Here is a 22,069-nt window from a genome sequence, read left to right as displayed (position 1 = left end):
AAGTTTATTTAAATCTTTGCTAGCTTAAAAAATATTGCAAATTTTTTCTATATGATAAATTTCAATATTGCAAATAAAATGATTGCCCAAATACACTGAAATATTCTTTATTTACTTTAAATAATATATTTATTGTATTTTAGTTTATTTAAATCTTTGCTAACTTAAAAAAATATTGCAAATTTTTTCTATATGATAAATTTCAGTATTGCAAATAAAATGATTACCTAAATACATTAGAAATATTCTTTATTTTATTGTATTTAAGTTTATTTAAATCTTTGCTAACTTAAAAAAATATTGCAAATTTACAATAAATTAAATTTTTGGATATGATCTTGGGCCTGATAATTATTCATTCCAATTAAGTTTATTTAAATCTTTGCTAACTTAGAAAATATTGCAAATTTTTCCTATATAATAAATTTCAGTATTGCAAATAAAATGTTTGCCTAAATACACTGAAATATTCTTTATTTTATTGTATTTAGGTTTATTTAAATCTTTGCTAACTTATAAAAATATTGTAAATTTACAATAAATTAAATTTTTGGATATGGTCTTAACATGATAATTTTTCATTCCAATTAAGTTTATTTAAATCTATGCAAACTTAAAAAATTTTGCAAATATTTTTTATATGAAAAATTTCAGAATCGCAAACAAAATGATTGCCCTAAATACACTGAAATATTCTTTATTTTATTTTAAATAAGTTTATTTAAATTTCTTTGCTAACTTAAAAAATATTGCAAATTTTTTCTATAAGATAAATTTCAGTTTGCAAACAAAATGATTGCCTAAATACACTGAAATATTCTTTATTTTCATTGAATACTATAAATTAAATTTTTGCATATGTTTTTGGGCCATTTATTATATATATTATTTTTTTATTCATTTCAACAGTTGTTTTTGATACCAAAATTATCCTTTGTTTCCCCAATCAAATGACGAAAGACGATAAATCAAGTAAATAAATTTTGTTTAGTATATTTCTATTCATTTTAATAGAATTCGATGAGATACAGGATTATTTTACCAAAAATATCCATCATCTATGTCTTCCAATAAAGGCTTAAGACGCAATCTGCGAGTTCAGGCCTCGAGATATAAAATTTGTAAGGGTAAAATGCTTACCATTCTCATAATGGTGAAGTTGTTTTGGACCTTGACCGAAGAATTCAACTTCTTCAAATGGTTTTAGTGGATGTGATACTAATGTCAGCAATATCTCTTGCTGCCCATTTTGGTATCACCAAGACTTACAGCAAATTGGCTGATAGGTAAAATATATAAAAATTATAATATTATATGATCAATAATATATTTTTAAATATAATACACAATAATAAATTGTTTCACCATTTTTATAATAGTGAAACAATTTTAGATTGTAACAGAAGAGTTTAACCTCTTTAAAAAGTTATAGTGGAGTGGATGTGATACTAATGAGGCAAAATCTTTAGCTGATTATTTTGGTATCACCAAGACTCACAGCAACTTGACTAGTAGGTAAAATATTTCTGCATAATAAATCTATTTATTATATCGTGTATTATATTTTTAGCTTCTGGTGGCCAAATATGAAATTGGATGATGTTAATTTTGTAAAATGTTGTGATATTTGCCAGCGTAGCAACACAAGATTTGACAAAACTAACAATGAGCTGCATTCAATTCTTATTCCAACAAAGGTATTAAAGTTGATTACATAACAAATTTTTAACAAATTTTTAATAAGAAAATTTTTATAGTTTTGTCATTATAATTGTTTCTAATTAGGTATTAAAGTTGATTACATAACAAATTTTTAATTGGAAAATTTTTATAGTTTGGTCATTATAATTGTTTCTAATTTTTGTTTATGTATTTTATATTTTTTATTTGTAGCCTTATTAATGATCTGTCTATTATAGCTTATATGTATGTGGCACTTGTTTTTATTAGTTATGTTGGTTTCATATATTGAACCATTTAAATTTTATTGATTTTTTTTTACAAGAAATATATCATATATATATCTTTACACGTCAATCATAAATGTCAGTATTATTAAAAATATTATATTTAATCTTTACACGTCAGTCATAAATGTCAATATCACTAAAATATTATATTTGATCTTAACATGTCAGTCATAAATGTCAATATCACTAAATTAAAATCTATTTAAAACAGGGATTCACTTAAATATCTATAGCAATAGAAAATATAATATTTGATCTTTACACGTCAATCATAAATGTCAGTATCACTAAAAATATTTTATTTTATATATATGCGCGTCAGTCATAAATGTCAATATCACTAAAAAATAATATTAAATCTTAACATGTCAGTCATAAATGTCAATATCACTAAATTAAAATCTATTTAAAACAGGGATTCACTTAAATATCTATAGCAATAGAAAATATAATATTTGATCTTTACACGTCAATCATAAATGTCAGTATCACTAAAAATATTTATTTATATATATGCGCGTCAGTCATAAATGTCAATATCACTAAAAATAATATTAAATCTTAACATGTCAGTCATAAATGTCAATATCACTAAATTGGAATTTATTTAAAACGGAATTCATTTAGAACGTTGCACCGGCCGGATTTTTAAAATAAATTATATTTATTTTTGATTTTTATAGCTAATAATAACGATTTCAAATATAGGCTGTTTTAAAAAATACAGCCCGGATTTGGTGTTTTTTTAAAATAATTTCGGGCCCGGCCCGGGTATATTTAAAAAAATTAAAATAATGTCCGGCCTAGGGGCCGGGCCTGCAGATCTCTGAAAAACATACCAAGCAAGAAGTACAACATCTGAAAGTAGATTGAAAGATTTGGATCTTTTGAATATTCATAGGCATTTGATGACAAGCAAGGATGAGATATTGAAAAATTAGCTCAATCACAACGAAGATTGGATTTTACATTGTAAATTTATAACATACAAAATGCAATTATTCCTAAGAAACTTTTTGTGTAAAGGCTCAAAAAATTCAAATTTTTATTTTGGGTCATTTAAGTGATTCTTTACATATAATTTTTTTATAATTCACATTAATTTAAATTGTGTATTAGAAATAGTTATTAGTCCTAATAAATTTATGCTTGATATTTTTAAAAAACAATAATATTTCTTAAAAAATTTTATTATCCCCCCCCAGACCAAATTCCTGCTTACGCGCCTGGCGCCCCAACAAGGCATTTTTACTTGATTCGACGACTACCGCTTGTAAACATTTTGAGATACCTTCATAAGTCACTTTAACTTGAGTGATGCCGATGATTTGGATTAAATTTCCGTAATAAGCGGTAAGTTGTAACTCTGATTTTTTAACATCTCTAATACCAAGTTTTTTAGCCAGACCATGAGGTATAATCGTATGTTTTGAGCCTGTGTCGACTTGCATACATGTAACAATATCGTTCACTTTTAAAGTAGTCATAAATGCATTATCTTTGTCATTGAGCATGTCACCAGATATGTTGTTAACATTGAAATCGTTATTATCTTTGTTCTTTGTAGAGTCAACTTTCTCTTCAATAATTTCATCAATATTCATATTGTAATCATTGTTATTGTATTGTATTTGCTTTCTATTATTGTTGTCGCTACCTCTATAATTATTTGAGTTGTTATTATATTGTATTTGCTTTCTCTGATTATTGTAACTACCTCTATAATTATTTGAATTGTTGTAATAAGATTGGTAATTGTTACGATTTCCTTTACCGTATTGGATCTGTTTTCTTTGATTATTATCATGCCATGTATTATTTCTATCATAATTAGATTGATTATTATTGTTGTAGCGATAGTTATTGTAGTTATAGTTGTTATAATTATCGTGGTATCTCGAACTATTATTACCGTAATTCCTATCATTGTATCTAAAATTATTGTTGTAATTCCTATCTCTATTTCTATTATCATAATTATTTCTAAAATTACTTCTAAAATTATTATCAGGTCTAAAATAATTATGAATATTGTGCCCCAAACCTTCCAATTTCTTTCTGAAGAAGAAGTCGAACTAGGAAATGTTGGTAAAATATTAGCTACTTCTCTTAATGGGCAAGGTGGGCAAAGTACATTTCACCAACTTGAGTCCGAAATCTGATTGTTTTATATGGAAGTTACCACTTTCCACATATTTTGGCTATTAAATATGCTGCTTTTACTTCTGATATTTAATATAACTTAAATTGTTTGGATTATCCCCACCTTGTAAAATACATAATTCTTGTTATTAAATCACATGCTTCATCAAATTCAGCATATATAAGATGCTCCCCTTGATATTTGGGGTCCAAAAAATAAGCAGCATTGTGAGCATATGTATTTATATCATTTTTTTCTCTTTTCAAACATAACTTTAATTTTTGTTTCTTGAGATGGAGAAAATATAGAATCATGGCATGATTGTATTATGTGTTTTTCCAAATTAAGCATCTCGTATTTTAGGTGGGCCAAAGTACATTTATCCCCTTGCACTTTCAACAATGATGTAGCTAAAGGTTGATAGCTAAAAATTTTAAATTTTTCGTCCAAAATATTTCTTCATTTAATATATTACTGGTAATATCTATAGGAGAAATATAACATACAGCTTTCAACAACTGATGCTTTCAGGGCTTTCTTACATATATTTATTTGCTCCATACATTTTATTTTTTTACTTAATGTAGATTGTATACCATGTTAATTCTTATTACGGGAAAATACTGCAGCTGATATGTGTTTATTCTTGAAAAATTTGACAATTTTTTTAATTATTGAAATATGGTAACTGAAGACGTTCAATCGTTTAAAATCGTGAAAGAATGACTGCAATGTACGCTGCACAATAATAACAGTGTATATGATTATAGATTCAGATTTTAAAATTCTCCAGGCTGCTTTCATGTAAGCGCATTATCAGTAACTAAAGAATATACTATTACCAGATTCAATTCATGAAATACATTTTTAAATTCCTGGGCAATATAATCTACCGTATGTCGATTTTCCTCTGTATTTAAAAATTTATAGAATACTGGAGCAGGGGTCATCACTATAAAATTAAAAATACTCTCGTTTCTGATGTTGCTTCAGCCTTCTGATACAATTGATAATTGAGGAGCTTTATCTATTATATCTGCAACTCTCGCTTCCATATCTCCTGACGCTTTGTCTAGAATATATTCAGCAACTACCTTCGCTGGGGTAAAGTGTAAATAGGACGTATTTTTTTAAAGAATTCTTGGATGTAAGGATTTTAAGTGACGTGGGAAGGTAAACTGCTCATATACAGCCTTTGCTTTTTTTCTTTGGGATTCATTCTATCTATGAAACCGGTTTTGCAATATTGAGATTTACATATGATCGCCTTGCTTGTAGATTAATCAGATATAATGGAATCAAATTTACCTTAGTCACAAGACAAAATAAGGTCAATTTGATAATCATTCTCACTAATTTCACCCAATTCTTTGTTAGAGTAAAAGAATTATTACAAATTACATTTATGTGATTTTTTGTAGAGGTTGATATTTTGGGATTTGAATAAAATTTTCTGCTTAATAAATGCTTGATCATTCTATTAACGTGGGTAATATAGGATATCTTGCAAAACTGTATACCGCTCTAACTGATTTACTATCGGGTACTTCTTGAAAATGTTTCCAAACTTGATGCTTTGGTTTGACCATAATCCCTAATATATTAAAATTTAACTATAAAAAATTTTGATTATTGTAAAGTTAATCAATCTTAATTATTTTATAATTATTGACCACAATTTGGCTTAATATTATATAAAATATATTAAAATACTAGTTGATAACCCATCAAGAATGACGGGAATAAAAAAATCATGAACTATTACAGGAAAATTTTTTTTGAGAACATTCAGTGAATTTTCTAAAATTTGGAAGTAAATTCCATTAAATAAGGAGATTGAAAGTATTTCTTTTTTTCATTATCTATATAAAAATAGCTGGTAGTAATTGAGGTATAGTTAATAGCCTGGATAACCTGATCAAACGCATGTCGCTGTAAAACATTTAGATTGGCTAACATTACCATTGTGACATCTGCTTCTATTATTGGGTCATATAAATTAGATTGAGTGATAGGGCCAGGAGATGGAAGATTAAAATCGTTGCGATTGAACCCAGGACAATCTACGCAGATTAGAAGTATAGAGGATATTCCTGTGGTAGCAAAGGTTAAGACATTTTTTTGTTGTCCTCTAAGATAGTGTAGTAGAGTATTATAAAGATATGTCATCTTACCTGATCCACCAGGAACATCTATATAGAAAAATCTGGTAGTAATTGAGGTATCGGCAATAGCCAGGATAACCTGATCAAAAGCATGTCGCTGTAAAACATTAACTCCTTACATAAAGATTTTATGAAAAATATACGTTCACCAAAAATTTTTTGGGAACTTTGCAAATAGTTTAAAATACCTATTTATCAATATCTTCCCATGCCAGAAAATTAACCTTCCTCACTAATCCTAAGTACTTATTATAAATTAGATTTAACAAATAAATTTAAATTATATTTAGCCAATTGAAAAATAAACATTTATCTCATATTACCACCCCAAAATATGCCAGTATTCTCAAACAATATTTGAACTCTGGAAATGACATACAATACCAATTTATAAATATCTACCTATATTTTTAAATATTCTGTATCTTAAGAATCTCAAATAAATAAATAAAGTTTGCTTAGTTAATAAAGAAAATAATTAAACATCTGTTTAATTACTGTCTCTTATATGCTGGGGCCTTTGGCAGATATACTATTATGTCCTGTTGTAATCATTTCGTTATTAATATCAACATGATATTGCAGATTGAGTATGGGTCAGTTGAGACTTTAAAATTGTTTTCTGATAACCAGAGGTAAGCTCAAACATGATTTAAATCTTGTGCCAACCTGGTGGTGATTTATTCTGTAATAATATCTATAAAAATTAAACATCTTTTTAATTACTGTCTCCTATATTTTGGTGCCTTTGGCAGATGTACTATTATGTCCTGTTGTAATCATTTCGTTACGATTTTTTTAATTAAAATAAAAAATGGTTGATTTTAAAATTAAATAATATAAATAACTATAAATCAATAAAATAAGGGCTTAATAAGCCAATAAAAATAAAGATTAATAAGCCAATAAAAATAAAATTGCATAACAATAAATAACATATATAAGAAAGATTATATTACAAAATTTTATATAGAAGGTGGCTGAGTTAGAAGAACGTCGGCCTTTAAAACGTTAAGTCATGGGTTCGAATCCCGTTATATACAAAAAATTTTCTTAAAATTTAACATTAGAGAGATATAGTCTCCATCGATTTATTTAACATTAAGAAGATAGGAAAGTTGATAGGAAAAATAAAAATTAACATTAAAAAGATAGGAAAGTTGATAAGAAAAATAAAAATTAACATTAAGGATATAAGAAAACGTTCATTTCTTGATTAAGGTGATTATATATATAGAACATTAAGAAGATAGGAAAGTTGATAGGAAAAATAAAAATTAACATTAAGAAGATAGGAAAGTTGATAAGAAAAATATAAATTAACATTAAGGATATACGAAAACGTTCATTTCTTGATTACGGTGATTATATATATAGAACATTAAGAAGATAGGAAAGTTGATAGGAAAAATAAAAATTAACATTAAGAAGATAGGAAAGTTGATAAGAAAAATAAAGATTAACTTTAAGGATATACGAAAACGTTCATTTCTTGATTACGGTGATTATATATTTAGATATTAAATGAATAAATTATTTTGTAAATTTGGCCAGAACAACTAAAAAGAAAATTAATTTATAAATTAAAATGTAGAATTAATATAATTTGTACCCCGCTAAATGTTAAATAAAATTTAAATTTATTAAAAAATAAACCATGACTTAGCTAAATTATTTTATTTATTTATTTTCGTAATAAAAAAAATCTTTTAATTTCGTCCTTCATGACACAAATATATTTTAAAATAAATTATTAACCTAATAAGATTGATAAACATGCTTTAATGCATACTAGTTAATTATATCAAAATATTTATTCACCAATAATATTTTAGAGTTCCGGACAAGTACTCCTCTGGTCAATTGACCGAATATGACCGAAATATGAAATAAAACTGAGATTTAATGAATGGCTCAGATTATAGATATATTAATGAAACTTGTAGTTTTAATTATTTTATTCTTATTGTAATGTTTATTCTTCATAATAAATTTAATTCCGCCAAAAAATTTTAAAAGTAAAAACAAATGAGTAATGATATATAACCTGAATATTATTAATTTTTTAGGATTTTAATTTGTCTATGCCAAAACACGCCGTCTATTAATTTATGCTTTCTCACAAAAAATTCCGATTTTTTTATAAATTTTTTAAAACATAAAATAATTAAAAATAGTTTAACCAGGAATTTACACTACCATTTTTTATTTTAATTCAACCATACTAAAAGGGCATATTGTTTTGTTTATTTTTTTAAAATTCATATTTTGAGAATGGGAAAAACAAAGAATTCTTAAAAAAAAGTATATTTTCGATCTCCAAAACTTTCCAATTTAAAAATTACTTCCTGTGATTCTGATGATGAAATGATTCTGTAAAAATATTTTGAAATCAATCTATATAAAAAGATATTTTTATAGTTAAAAATAATTTATTATTTAAAATTTTAATAGTTCTATATAGCATAATATTTTTGATTAGTTAAATGAAATTTTCTCAAGATATTTTCTTTTCCAATATATTCCATTAATTTAATTATATAAAAAGTACAGTTTAAAAACAAGTTTAAGATCCAAAAATTTTTTTTAAATAGCAATCTAAATACCTGAAATTCTGTTTATTCATGAGTCAGAGAAGATAAAGAAAATAGTGTAAATGTAATTTTTATAATATAAAATAAAAAATTTAATATCAGCTATGGAGGTGTCTATGATGTAAAAAACACTCAAAAAGACAATAATATATATCCAATTAAAAAAATAAGGAATCATCAAATACAGGCGCGTACGCAGTGGGGGAGGGGCAGGGGGACAACCCCCCCCCTCCTCCCAAGCCAAAAAATACAGATGCCGTATATATTTTTCAAAAATATTATTGTTTTTATTAATTTATATTCGTTAATATTTATTCCTATTTCATATTAAATATTTAATTACATTTATTTATCACATTCATCTACTAAGTTATTTTATCAATTAATTTCGATTTCAAGTTTTCGTGCGTGATATTTACTTATTATTTTCAAATTTTTAGTGGCGTAATATTTATCTACCATTTTCAAATTTCTAGTCAAATAATAATTATTTCTGAAACTCCTTGTCCAACAGGGAGAAAGAAATTGCAAGCTTGTCCAACGAGATATAGTCTTCGCCATCAAGCAGTAACCGCTTTTAAGGAGTTAGAAGAGCTGATTATTTGCTATTACTGAAATATCACAATGGCCTGAAAGAAATATATCCTCAGAAGCAAGAAAACTATTGATTCAATGCTTATTCAAAATTTTTTTTTCTCATTAGAATGTGTTATTTAATTATACAACTATATGTAATACTTTTCAAAACATGACATCGACTTGATTAAGAAGATGAGAATAGCGGAGAGCATTTTTGTCGAGGAACAATATCGAGGAACATTAGCGAGGAACATTAGCGAGGAACATTATCGAGGAACATTATGAAAGAAATAACGAGGAACATTATTGAGGAACATTATGAAAATTAATTTAATTATTATTAATATTGTTTTTTTTATCGAAAAGGAAAGAATTATTATTATTATGGTTTTTTTATCGAAAAGGAAAAAATTGTTTATTATTATTATTATTGTTATTTTTATTTTCGTTTTATGATGAATAACGATGAGGGGGTAGAAAGTGAATATATAATGGAAGCAAAAGAAATAAAATTATTATGATATGTTTTATTTTGTAATTTTTAATTGATGTATGTTGCGTGAAAAAAAAGAATAAAAGGAAATAAAAACCTACTGTAAGTAAAAATAGAAAAAAACAACATATAGATATATATATATAAAAAAAAAGGATAATAGTAAAAACCATTTCAATATAGGAGAATTAAGACGATTTAAATAATTTTATTAGAACTCAAGGAAATTAGGGCTAATGTTGATGAAGAATTTCATATTTTATATATTATTGTTGTAGAGCTATACGTGTTTATTATTTGTCTCCTTCGACTTACAGCAAGGCAAGCTCATCGTTAAAACATTAACATAGAATCAGTAGAAGAGTATTATAAAACAAATGTCCCCTCTCTTTGATACATTTGTAACACAAATAAATGAATGGTTTTTAATTCATCATGCAGCACTTACCAATCTGCAGATATTACTTCCACAAAAGCCTTACCGACCTTTTTCAGATGGTGATAGAAAAAAAAATATTTGTTAGATTTTTATCATGAAGAGGTTAAAGTATCTTATGATGCCTTATTAGCGGAATAGCTATGTTTATAAAATTAACTATGGTTGATATAATCACAAAAAATGATATGGATGCTTTGCATTTCAAACACATTTAAATTATATTCTCAATGTATTAAAAGGATTTATATATATAAGCAACTCTTCCAATTAATAAACTAATGAGAGAACATTATCTTTTTTAATAAGAATAACAGAGCCTGCAGAGGTACCATTTGTAAGGCACGGCCCGGATTTTTTTTTAAATTTTTTGCCCGGTTCGTGTTTTTTTAAAAAAAATTTCAGGCCCGCCCCGGTTTTTTTTAAAATAAAATTTTCAGGCCTGGCTCGGATTTTTAAAAAAATAAATTATATTTCTTTTTGATTTTTATAGCTGATAAATGATTTCAAATATAGGCTGCTTTAAAATATACAACCCGACCCGGATTTTTTTAAAAAAATTATCAGGCCCCGCCTGGGTGTGTTTTTAAAAAAATTTCGGGCTAGCCCGGGTATATTTAAAAAATTAACTGCAGGTCTCTGAAAAACATACCAAGAAGTACAACTTCTGAAAGTAGATTGAAAGGTTTGGTTTGGATCTTTTGAATATTCATAGGCATTTGACGACAAGCAAGGATGAGATAATAGAAAAATTAGCTCAATCCCAACGAAGATTGGATTTTACATGTAAATATATAACATACAAAATACAATTATTCTAAGAAACTTTTTGTGTATTAAATTTTTTATGTATTTAAATTTTTAAGGCTCAAAAAATTCAAATTTCTATTTTGGGTCATTTAAGTGATTCATATAGTAGTTATATTCACTTTATATTTTGTAATTCACATTTATTTTATAGTTTTTCTATACCGTCAGGTTATATACGTTTAATATTTTTTTAATTCACATTTATTTTATAGTTTTTTATATGACGGTTTATACATATAATTTTTTTATAATTCACATTAATTTAAAATTGTGTATCAGAAATAGTTATTAGTTCTAATAAATTTATGCTTGATATTTTTAAAAAACAATATTTCTTAAAAAATATCCCCCCCCCTACCAGACCAAATTCCTGCGTACGCGCCTGATCAAATAATATCCAACCATATGTCAGAAAGAATAATTATTCTGCAATAGCCGAAATGACATTCATCTATCACACTATAAAACATTTGTTTAGTTATTTATCTATAAATTGCACTACATATTTATTGCCTATTCTCTTTCGATTCAAATATAGCCCAAAACATTAAATGTGGAAGAAAAAAAGCTCCAAAATTAGTGTAAATATCATAGGCCCTGAAAAGAAACATCTTAGAGGATGAAGGAAAGTCATCCATTTTTTTATTATCGAATATATCAAATAATGGTAATTAAAACATTCCAAATAATGCTGCGCTATATAAATAAAGAAAGAGGTGTTTCAAGCAAATATCTAAAAAGATTTTATCGGATTATGAAAAATCGAGATATTGCTTCTATACTGGTCAGAGCCATGAAAATTATAACCTCAAATGTAACAGGCTTTTGTGCCAATAATGGAAGTAATTTCGGAAAAAAGTAAAGTATAATGATTGAATTATTATTTTTGAATAAATACATTCAATGGCCCTTACAACGGGGGAAGTCCGAAGCAACTGCTTCAGTAAATTTGAGTGGGGGTACTTTCTTTTTTTTAAATAAAGATTTTTTTTTAAAATTTTTTTTAAAAATTTTCTTTAGTATTTAATTCTTTTACTGTTTTGTTACATTACATCCATCATGATCAAGTGATTTGGTTTATAAATGTAATAATAAGACCCCCCCCCCCCCAACGTATTTTTTAATTTAATATATAATGACGGAAATTTTTCTACTTATTTTTTTAAGCATAATATGAATAGATAGTAGTATTCATATTTTAATTTAAATATCTTATCTTCCCTCCCTCCCTTTTCTTAGGAATCAAATGATCCCATCAATATTGTTGGAAAAAGAATTGACAAATTTATAATTGATAAATATCTAATTAGGAGCTCTTCAACCTACACATTATTTATTCCCCAAAGATATAATAATAGAAACAGATCCTTTAACGAAAGCTTTTATGAAAAAACTAATATTGACAATAGTAAAATTGCTAGAAATTGGATTACTTATAGTATTAAAATGAATAAAGTTTTTTGCTTAACATGTCTCTTATTTGGAGGTCCACACACAAATTCAAAATCAATAAAAATTCGATATTAAAATTTATAACACCCCAGAAAGAATGTGTAGAAAATAACCGTTCTGTCATAAGAATTATAATAAGATGTTTAGATTATTTAATATCTCGTAACCAAGCCTTCTGGGGGAACAGGCAACAAGAAGACAATATGATGGCCCTTATTAAACTTATTGCAGATTCTGAACCTGTACTAAAAATGTATATACAACAAAATGAAGAAAGAAAAAGGGATAAAAAAAATAAGGGATTAAAAACGAAATTATACTCAAATCTATTATCATAATAAATATTCTCATTAAAACCATGAAAAATATGGTTATAAAAAAATTCAAAATGAGATTACATTTAACAGGTGCTTTTCAATCATAGTTGATTCGAAATCAGAAGCAATTGCTTTGATAGTAAGATATGTTGAAAATAGTGAGACGCCGAAGCCTGTTGAAAGACTGATTGACATATATTGTACTGGAAATACCACAGGTCTCGATATTAAGCATAATATAATATCCAAACTCGGCTCGATGAATTTTCCCCTTGTATTTCTAGTTGGGCAAAGTTATGATGGCGCCTCAAACATGAGTGGAAGAATCAATGGTGTGCAGGCCTTGATTAGAGCAAGGCGCCAAAGACAGCTTTTATTTGGTGTTATGTCATCAATTAAATTTAATCCTTGTTCAATTATGCCAATCAATATAAGAACTTCGAAATATTCTAGGAATACTAGATGAGATTATATCTATTTTAATGGTGTAAAAAGATATGAGGTACTCAAAAAATGTCAGTGTAATGATCTGAAAAAATCGCAACGATTTCTACGCATCAAGAATACCACTCGGTAATAGTACCTTATTTATTTAGATTTAAAATAATTTTCCATTTAGAAGCTGGCTATCGTCATATAAAGCTATTGTAAATTTTTTTTTACTTTATGATGCCTTGAGGGCAGCTTTAACAAATTTAAAGGATTCTGAAGATCCTGTCACTTCCACTATGGCTAGTGCTATAGTCTTTAGAAAAGAAAAATTTGATTTTATCTTATCACTTTGTGTTTTGGATAAAATATTGTTGATAACAAGTTTGGCTTGTACAAAATTGCAAACCATTTCGAAGGATATAGGGTTTGCAATAAATCAAATTCAATTGACAAAAGATTGCTTGATTAATTTGAGAAGTATAATATAAATTATCGTCTTAATTATTTTTTAATCTAATAGATAATAACACTGAATTTTTGAATGTTTTTTCAAAGGCACAAGATTTTATGAAGGAGAGAAATCTACCATTTGATTTTGAAAGTTCTAGACTTCAAACATTACATTCCAAAAAGGAGAGGTATACTTTCATCATTAAATATAGAAATTTTTTTTAGCTTTAAAATAGGAGTGTTTTATGCTGCACTTCCTACAATCTCATGTACTGCCGAAAGAGTCATGAGTAAAATTAAATTAATTAAAACAAGACTTCGTAGTACCATGAAAGATTCATTTCTTAATAATTTAACCATATTATCAATGGGAAAAAATCTATTTAAACAATTAAATATTGATGAAATTATAAATTCGCTTTCTCTTCCCCTAATTTATCTAAATTATTAATTTAAAAATAATATTTATAAAGTAATTTTATTTGCATTTTATTTATATTATATATTAAAAATTGATGCAATAAAAATTATTTTTGAAATTTATGGGTGTCGTAAAATAATTATCATTTTTTCGAGAGGGGGGTACTTTTCAAGGGGGTACTTTTCAGGAGGGTATTCTGCTTCATTCGCTCAGTGTAGGGGCCACTGAATACATTATCCCAATTTGTTACCTGTGCCATACAATTCAAAATACATGAAGAAAGGGGCATGCTTCTGTTGTATATTATATTAATGTTTTAAAATTATCTTCGTTATTTTTGAGGTTACTTGTTTTTCATTGATTTATTTTATTTTTCTAGTATGGCAATAAACGGCAGAATTTTAAAATCATCAGCTATTAATTAATATTTTAAATTTAATTATATTCAATTTATGCTTAACATACGACTTTGAAACGGGAGGCTTGTGTTCGACTCTCGTAGAGAGCAAAAAAATAACATTACACTATATAGTCTCCTTAAATTTTAAATACATTAGGAAGATATGAAAACGATCATGTTTTGATTATGGAGATCATATATATTAAATTTGGTGCCGTTTGACTTTTAAAATTTTGAACATGTGACACAAAATTATAAAAAAAACCACTATAGGATTTAGTATAAATTCCAAGAATAAAAAAGGGGTAAGTGAATTAGTGATCTGCATCGGGCCTACTTTTTCAAGCACGGCCTGGCCCGGCACGAAATTTTTTTTAAAAAAGTTTTGCCAGCCCGTCTCGAACCCGAAATTTTTAAAAAAGTTTACCCGGCCCAGCCCGAATTTTTTTTAAAAAAATTTACCGACCCGGCCCGATTATATTTAAATATAGAAATTAATTTTTATAATTACTCAAAATAAAAGACATATGTTATATGTCGTTTAGTTTCAATAAATAAAATCAAATATTTTTATATTACATAAAAAATTCAATATAAAATTGATAAATTTAGATATATGTAAGAAAATTTCCAAGGTCCGACCCGACCCGGCCCGAATTTCTTTTAAAAATATTAGGACCGGCTCGGCCCATATTTTTTTAAAAAATACGGCTCGAATTATTTTACCGGCCCGAACCCGATTATTCTAAATAAAATTAGGCCCAAACCCGGCCCGAAGCCCGTTCGGGCCGGGCCGGACCTGACCGGGCTTAACTTTGCAGATCTCTAAAGTGAATATTGTAATAATAAATTTTTGGTTTTGTAATAAATTTGAAATATATTTATTTGAGGTATTTTTTTTTAAATAAAAAGAAGAAGTAATAAAAAAAATATAAAAACATAAAATTATTTTGAAATTAAGAATGAGTTTTAATCAGGCACGTGCGCAGGAATTTAGTCTGGGGGGGGGGGGGGGGGTAATTAATTTTTTTAAGAAATATTATTGTTATTTAAAAATATCAAGCATAAATTTATTAGAGCTAATAACTATTTCTAATACACAATTTTAAATTATATGAATTATAAAAAAATTATATATATAAACCGGCACATAAAAAACTATAAAATAAATGTGAATTAAAAAATATAAAGTGAAACCACCATATGAATCACTTAAATGACCCAAAATAGAAATTTGAATTTTTTGAGCCTTTAAAATATATATATAAAGTATAAAAAATTTAAATGTTGGAAATATATATATTAATACACAAAAAGTTTCTTGGGAATAATTGTATTTTATTTTGTATTATATTTACAATGGTTTTTTTTAAAAAAAATTCGGGCCCGGCTGTATATTTTAAAACCAAATATTTGAAATAGCTATAAAAATAAAAAATAAATATAATTTATTTAAAAATATCCGGGCCGGGCCTGAAAATTTTATTTAAAAAAAAAGCCGTGGCAAGCCTGTAAATTTCTTTTAAAAAATCCGGATCGGACCAAAAAAAATTTTGAAAAAAAATCCGGGCCGTGCCTTGCAAATGGCACCTCTGCAGGGCTCTGTTATTCTTCTTAAAAAAGAGAATGTTCTCTCATTAGTTTAATAATGGGAAGAGTTGCTAATATATATATATATAATCATTTTAATACATTGGGAGTGTTTGAAATTATACATCCATAGCATTTTTTAGGACTATATCTTAGTTAATCTTTTAAACATAGTTATTCAGCTAATAAGACATCAAATCAATATTATTTTTTTCTATAACCATCTGAAAAATATTGGTAAGGCTTGTGGAAGTAATATCTGCAGATTGGTAAGTGCTGCATGATGTAAAAATCACTCATTTATTTAGATTATAGTTTTATAATACTTTTCTACTGATCTTATTCTAATGTTTTGACAATGAGCTTGCCATGATGCAAGTCGAGGGAGACAAATATTAAACACGTATAGCTCTCCTTTTGACTCAACAATAACATATAAAATTGAAATTCTTCATCAACATTAGCCCTAATTTCCTTGAGTTCTAATAAAATGCTCTCCGCTATTCTCATCTTCTTAATCAAGTCAATGCCATGTTTTTGAAAAGTATTACATAAAATAGTTGTATAATTAAATAATGCATTCTAATGAGAAAAAAAATTTGAAATAAGTATTGAATCCAATAATTTTCTTGCTTCTAAGGAATTATTTCTTTCAGGCCATTGTGATATTTCAGTAATAGCATTAATAATCGGCTCTTCTAACTCCATAAAACCTATTACTGCTTGATGGCGGAGACTCCATCTCGTTGGAGTAGCTTGCACTTTCTTTCTCCTTGTTGGACAAGGAGTTTCAGAAAAATTATTATTTGACTAGAAATATGAAAATGGTATATAAATATTGCGCCACTAGAAATTTAAAAATAATAGGTAAATTACGCCAATGAAAACTTGAAATCGAGATTAATTGATATAATAACTTAATAGATGAATGTGATAAATAAATGTAATTAAATATATATTTAATGAGATAGGAATAAATATTAACAAATATAAATTAATATTTTTGAAAAATATATCCGGCATCTGCATTTTTTGGATTGGGGGGTATGGGTATGTGGGGGGTGGGGGAAGGTTGCCCCCTTGCCTCCTTCCCCCGCTGCGTACACGCCTGGTCTCAATTAAATGTTTCCATTGGAATATGAATAATTTAAATCATAGAGTATAGGTATTTTTTGGCCTAAAAAAGAAAATAAAGAGATGAATAGAAAAAATGATAAAAAGTAGAAAATGAAAAAATGGAAAAGAAAAAAAAGGAAAATGAAAGAATTGAAAACGAGTAATTAGAAAATAAAAAAAAAAGAGAACGAGATTAAAATTGAAATGTGAAAAAATATGACTTAGAAAATTAAGAAGAAAATGCAAAAATTGTATGTACGAAGAATTGGTAAAAAAAAGAAAAGGAAATTGAAAAATCTAACGAGAAATGAGGGAAGAGTAGGAATGTGAAAAAATGAGATAGAAGAAAGGGAGAAAATTGAGTTAAAAAGAATGGGAAATGTAATGTTTAGATTGGAAATGGAGGAAATGAAAATAAAAGTGAAAGTTGGAAGGGTATGTGAAAAATGCAAAAAGGGAATTAGAAGAAAACTATGGTAATAATAAATGGGGAAATGGGTATAGAGTCGAAAATTGAAGGAATCAGCCAAATAGTATGAGGCAAAATGGATCATGTCATACTTTTGGAAAATATGATTATAAGCAGAGAATGTAATGAAAAAATAAACAAGAGAATATTATCGAAGGTATGTAAAAGGTGTGGGAATAAAGGGCATAGTTGGGACTAGAGGTCTGCATTGGGTGAGGTTTCAGCCCGCCCAAGTGGGCGGGCAAAAATTTAAAAAAACGGGCGGGCGGGTTAAAAAATTTTAAACTATGGGCGGGTGAGGTGGGCCCGCAGGTTAAGAAATTTAAGTAATAAGCGGGTGGGCTAAAATATTAATTAAAAATGGTTTTATGAACTTTTTGGATATTAAAATGTCCTTTTTTTTTGTATATTTAAAATTACTTTGGTCTTGGTGGAAACAATAAGAAAGAGATTTGCCAAAGCTATCAAGATTACCAAGAAAAATATTGACAATTCTTGCAACTAGTGCTTTTTCTGAATGAGAATTTAGCATTACTGGAATTTAAAACAAAGTAGAACGTGTTTGAATCCAGAAAATGTCGGTTCATTATTATTTTTGCATTATAATTACATATAATATCAATTTTATATTTATTTTTTCAAAGTATTTTACTTGTTCAAATAAATTGTCCATAATTTAAATTGAATAATTTTTTATGCTTAATATAGTAATTTTCATAATTATAAAACTTCTTGTAGAGGTGTAATGCTGAAATATTTTTATTAGATGCTTAAAAAATCGAAATAATGGCCATAAATAAATTTTATAATAGCGGGCTTGGGTTAAAATTTTTTTATAAATAATGGATGGGCGGATAAATTTTTTTAGATTAATGAGAGGGCGGGTAAGAAATTTAAACTAATAAGCGGGCGGGTATATTTTTTTTAAAAACTATGGGCGTGCTGGACGGGTTAAAATTTTTTAAAAATATTTGCAGACCTCTAGTTGGGACTAGTTTTTAATATAGGGAGAACATTAAGATACGTGGTTAAAAATTTGCAATCCGAAGATTCAATTGCAATAGAGAGGTTCTCAGGGATATGAATACTGCATTACTAAAAAAGCAATTAATCATAATTAATCCAAGTTATATTAAATATAATCTTCTCTTTTTTGAATTAATTTTCAGACAGATTTTTTAAAATATATCTTATAATCAATTAAAAACTTGAGATTAAATATTTGTTAATATAAAAATCTATTTTTATTGTATATTAGAAAAAAAAAATATATTTACTAGCTTTAGGAAAACTAACGATTATTGATAAGTAGTGATGTGCCCTACAAATTTGCGGTTATTTTTTTATTCTAAATTTACTCATAAATAATGTCAACGAAACCTAACATTATTTTTTAATTTTTAAGGTTTTCACTTTGGCCCATTGAAAAATATTCATTTTCATTTTATGAATTACAAATTCCCCTATCATATAATGTATGAACCAATTTTATTTTATTTTGATGAGGTGGTTCATAAATTTATCATTATTTAAAAAATGCTAATATAGTATGAGTACCTTCAGTATGAACAAATAATTGTGTAGAACAATAATAAGTTTGCAAAATCATCATCTTAACAATGTTTAACAAATAAATAGGTAAAAAACTCAAAAGGTCAAATATCTTATTCATCATCAAACGAAGGAAAAATATCTGGACGGGGCTTGTATATATTCATTTAAATAAAGAAATAATAATCAGGGGAAAAATAATTTGTTATAAAAATATGATTAAATTCTTCCGCTTTTTTTGAATAAATCTGGCACCCTGGAAGTGATCCCGTGATCCTGTTAATATATTAAATGAGTGAGTCGAATTGAATTGAACTAAAATTTGGTGTCATTGTTAAGCAAATGGCTATATGCCGACGGCTATCTTTCTTTTTTCTTATCTATTTAGAGATTGTTTTTCCTCCTTATCAATTCATGGCTCAAAGTAAGACAATTTTTTTTTAATTTAGGAGGATTATGTTATTTTGGATATCAACATTAGTTAAGCATCAATCAATACCGTGAAAATCGGTACATATCTGGTTAAAACGAATAAAAAACGGAACAAACTTAATATACGTCTTATGCATGTAAATAAACTAAAAGGCAAAAACAAATTTCGTTTAGCTACATTTTTTCTTGAAGTATGTGGTAGCTACATTTAAAAATAAATAAATTTTAAAAGTAGATATGACGATCCTTGAATATATTCATTAAAGATCAATAGGCCCGATCGTTATTTTTACCCTGGTTGAAAATATTTATTACAAGTTACCTATGACACAAATTTTTTTAGACTACCCTGCAATTATTTATTATTAAAGAAAAATCGTCAAGAAATATTTTGCACAAATTGCCCTGCCCAAAAAAACACATTTTGCACATGCCCGGTACGATTATTTTTAGCCCGACCTGATACATATAAGTTACAAATATTTACGGGTAATTTTATTTTACCAAATGAAGATTAACGAACATTCCACAAGAAAACGATCAATGATTTTTTAATACGACTAGAAATGAAAAATATGTTTTCAAATATTTTTTGACAAATATTTTAGATATTTTTTTTGTTTGTTTGTAAAAATATATATATTATAAAATAAATAAATAATTGAAAATAAAAAGGTTTTGTCCTAATTAAATTAAAAATATAATTTATCATAAATGTTTATCGGTAATGTTTCAGATTTCACATGATTTTGAAATAAGGAAAAAAAAATATATTCATTATAAAATTTTAATTGTTTAATTGTTTGGGGGTGTTTTGATCTCATCATTTTTTTTAAAGTCACCCTAAGGAGGCTTGCAAAAAAAACAGTTGTATTAACTATTTTTTTACAGCGGATCTTTATTAATTTTAGATCAAAGCCTAGATAATGGATCAGTCGTAAAATACAAAATGAAAAAATTTTCCACATAATATGTCATACATTCTCTTTTTGTATATAAAATTTAGACAAAAAAAAATAATCTATAAAAAATTTTGGCTAGATAAAAAAAAGTGAGTATGATTTGTGCCACGTTTTTTAAAAGAAAATCGTAGTAAAATGAAAAATAATATTATATTTTTAAATTTATGTCTAAATTATATTTAACTTGTATTGCATAAAAATAGGTTTAATGCTTATTATAATGTTGTATTTGTAAATTTGTTGCTAATTTTTTACAAAGTCGAAACGAATGCGCGAAAGAAACACGTATAAATATAACGCGTACTCCTATTTCTTTTTTTTAAACTATAATATAATATATTTTTTAAATGTATAAAAATGGAATGATTTAACTGTTTGCTTAAATTATGCTAAAAAAGTGGAATATAAAAAAAAATCAAAACAATAACTTTATAGTGACTAAAAAATATATTATCTATTCTTTTGTAATAAAAAGGCGAAAATAATTTAAGCTCTAGAGAAAAACGATGATTAAAATTATTTGTGTGGAATGATGTTATCATCTTTAATGATGTAATATTAATTGTTTAACCGGGATGGGTAGAGTATAGTATAAATAAATAAAATTAGTAAGTTCGACTAATATTGTATTATGAATGAGCAAATTGATAGTATTGTATAAGTAATCAAGCTAGGGTTAACAAAAATCAAAATGTATATATTTTTTTCTTTCTTTTTAATTTACTGTAACTAAGTGCCAAATAAAAGTGAAATAAACGTATATAATAAAAAAAACTTAAAAAAAATATAAAATTATATTATTTTTATATCACATCTATATTTTCAAATAAATTAAATTATTCACTAGATATTATTATAACATCGAAGATTAAAAAAAAATAAAGGAATAAAAAAAGTGAGGTATTAATTAATTGTTTTTAATTGATTTTTTTAATCAAAAAGTTGATGTTTTAAAGAATGTAAATTTCAGTCGCAACTTAAAAATCGAATAATTTATACAATCGTCTTAGGCTTTGATTTTGACAATATTTATATCGCCTTTGTTTTTTAAAAATATTTTACAACCTTATCCAATTAATGCCATCTTTTCTTTATCACTTAGCAAAAAAATTGAGCAAAAATTTTAAATCAATATTTAAAAAAATATTTTGTACAATTCGGTTTAATTACAAAAAAAGTGATATACAATTACATTATGAAAAAACAGTAAATATAAAATTAGTATGATATTACTTGTGCTATACTTCATATTTTAAATATATAAATTTTTTATTTTTACTCTATAAA

General features: G+C 26.3%; 1 long non-coding RNA gene across 1 annotated transcript; it reads left to right on the top strand.

Annotated features, from left to right (window-relative positions):
* The first annotated feature begins 1,389 nt into the window (after positions 1-1,389).
* On the top strand, positions 1,390-9,763 carry LOC135930427 (uncharacterized). The gene is made up of 3 exons (XR_010572764.1): positions 1,390-1,515; positions 1,571-1,697; positions 9,644-9,763. It is a non-coding gene; the product is annotated as an uncharacterized LOC135930427 (long non-coding RNA).
* The last annotated feature ends 12,306 nt before the right edge of the window (positions 9,764-22,069 follow it).

This window comes from Gordionus sp. m RMFG-2023, chromosome 5, assembly GCF_954871325.1.
Source record: "Gordionus sp. m RMFG-2023 chromosome 5, tfGorSpeb1-WG-v2, whole genome shotgun sequence".
NCBI classification, from domain to species: domain Eukaryota; kingdom Metazoa; phylum Nematomorpha; class Gordioida; order Chordodea; family Parachordodidae; genus Gordionus; species Gordionus sp. m RMFG-2023.
The sequence above is the reverse complement of the archived record's forward strand: the minus strand, read 5'-3'. Positions and strand labels throughout refer to the sequence as shown.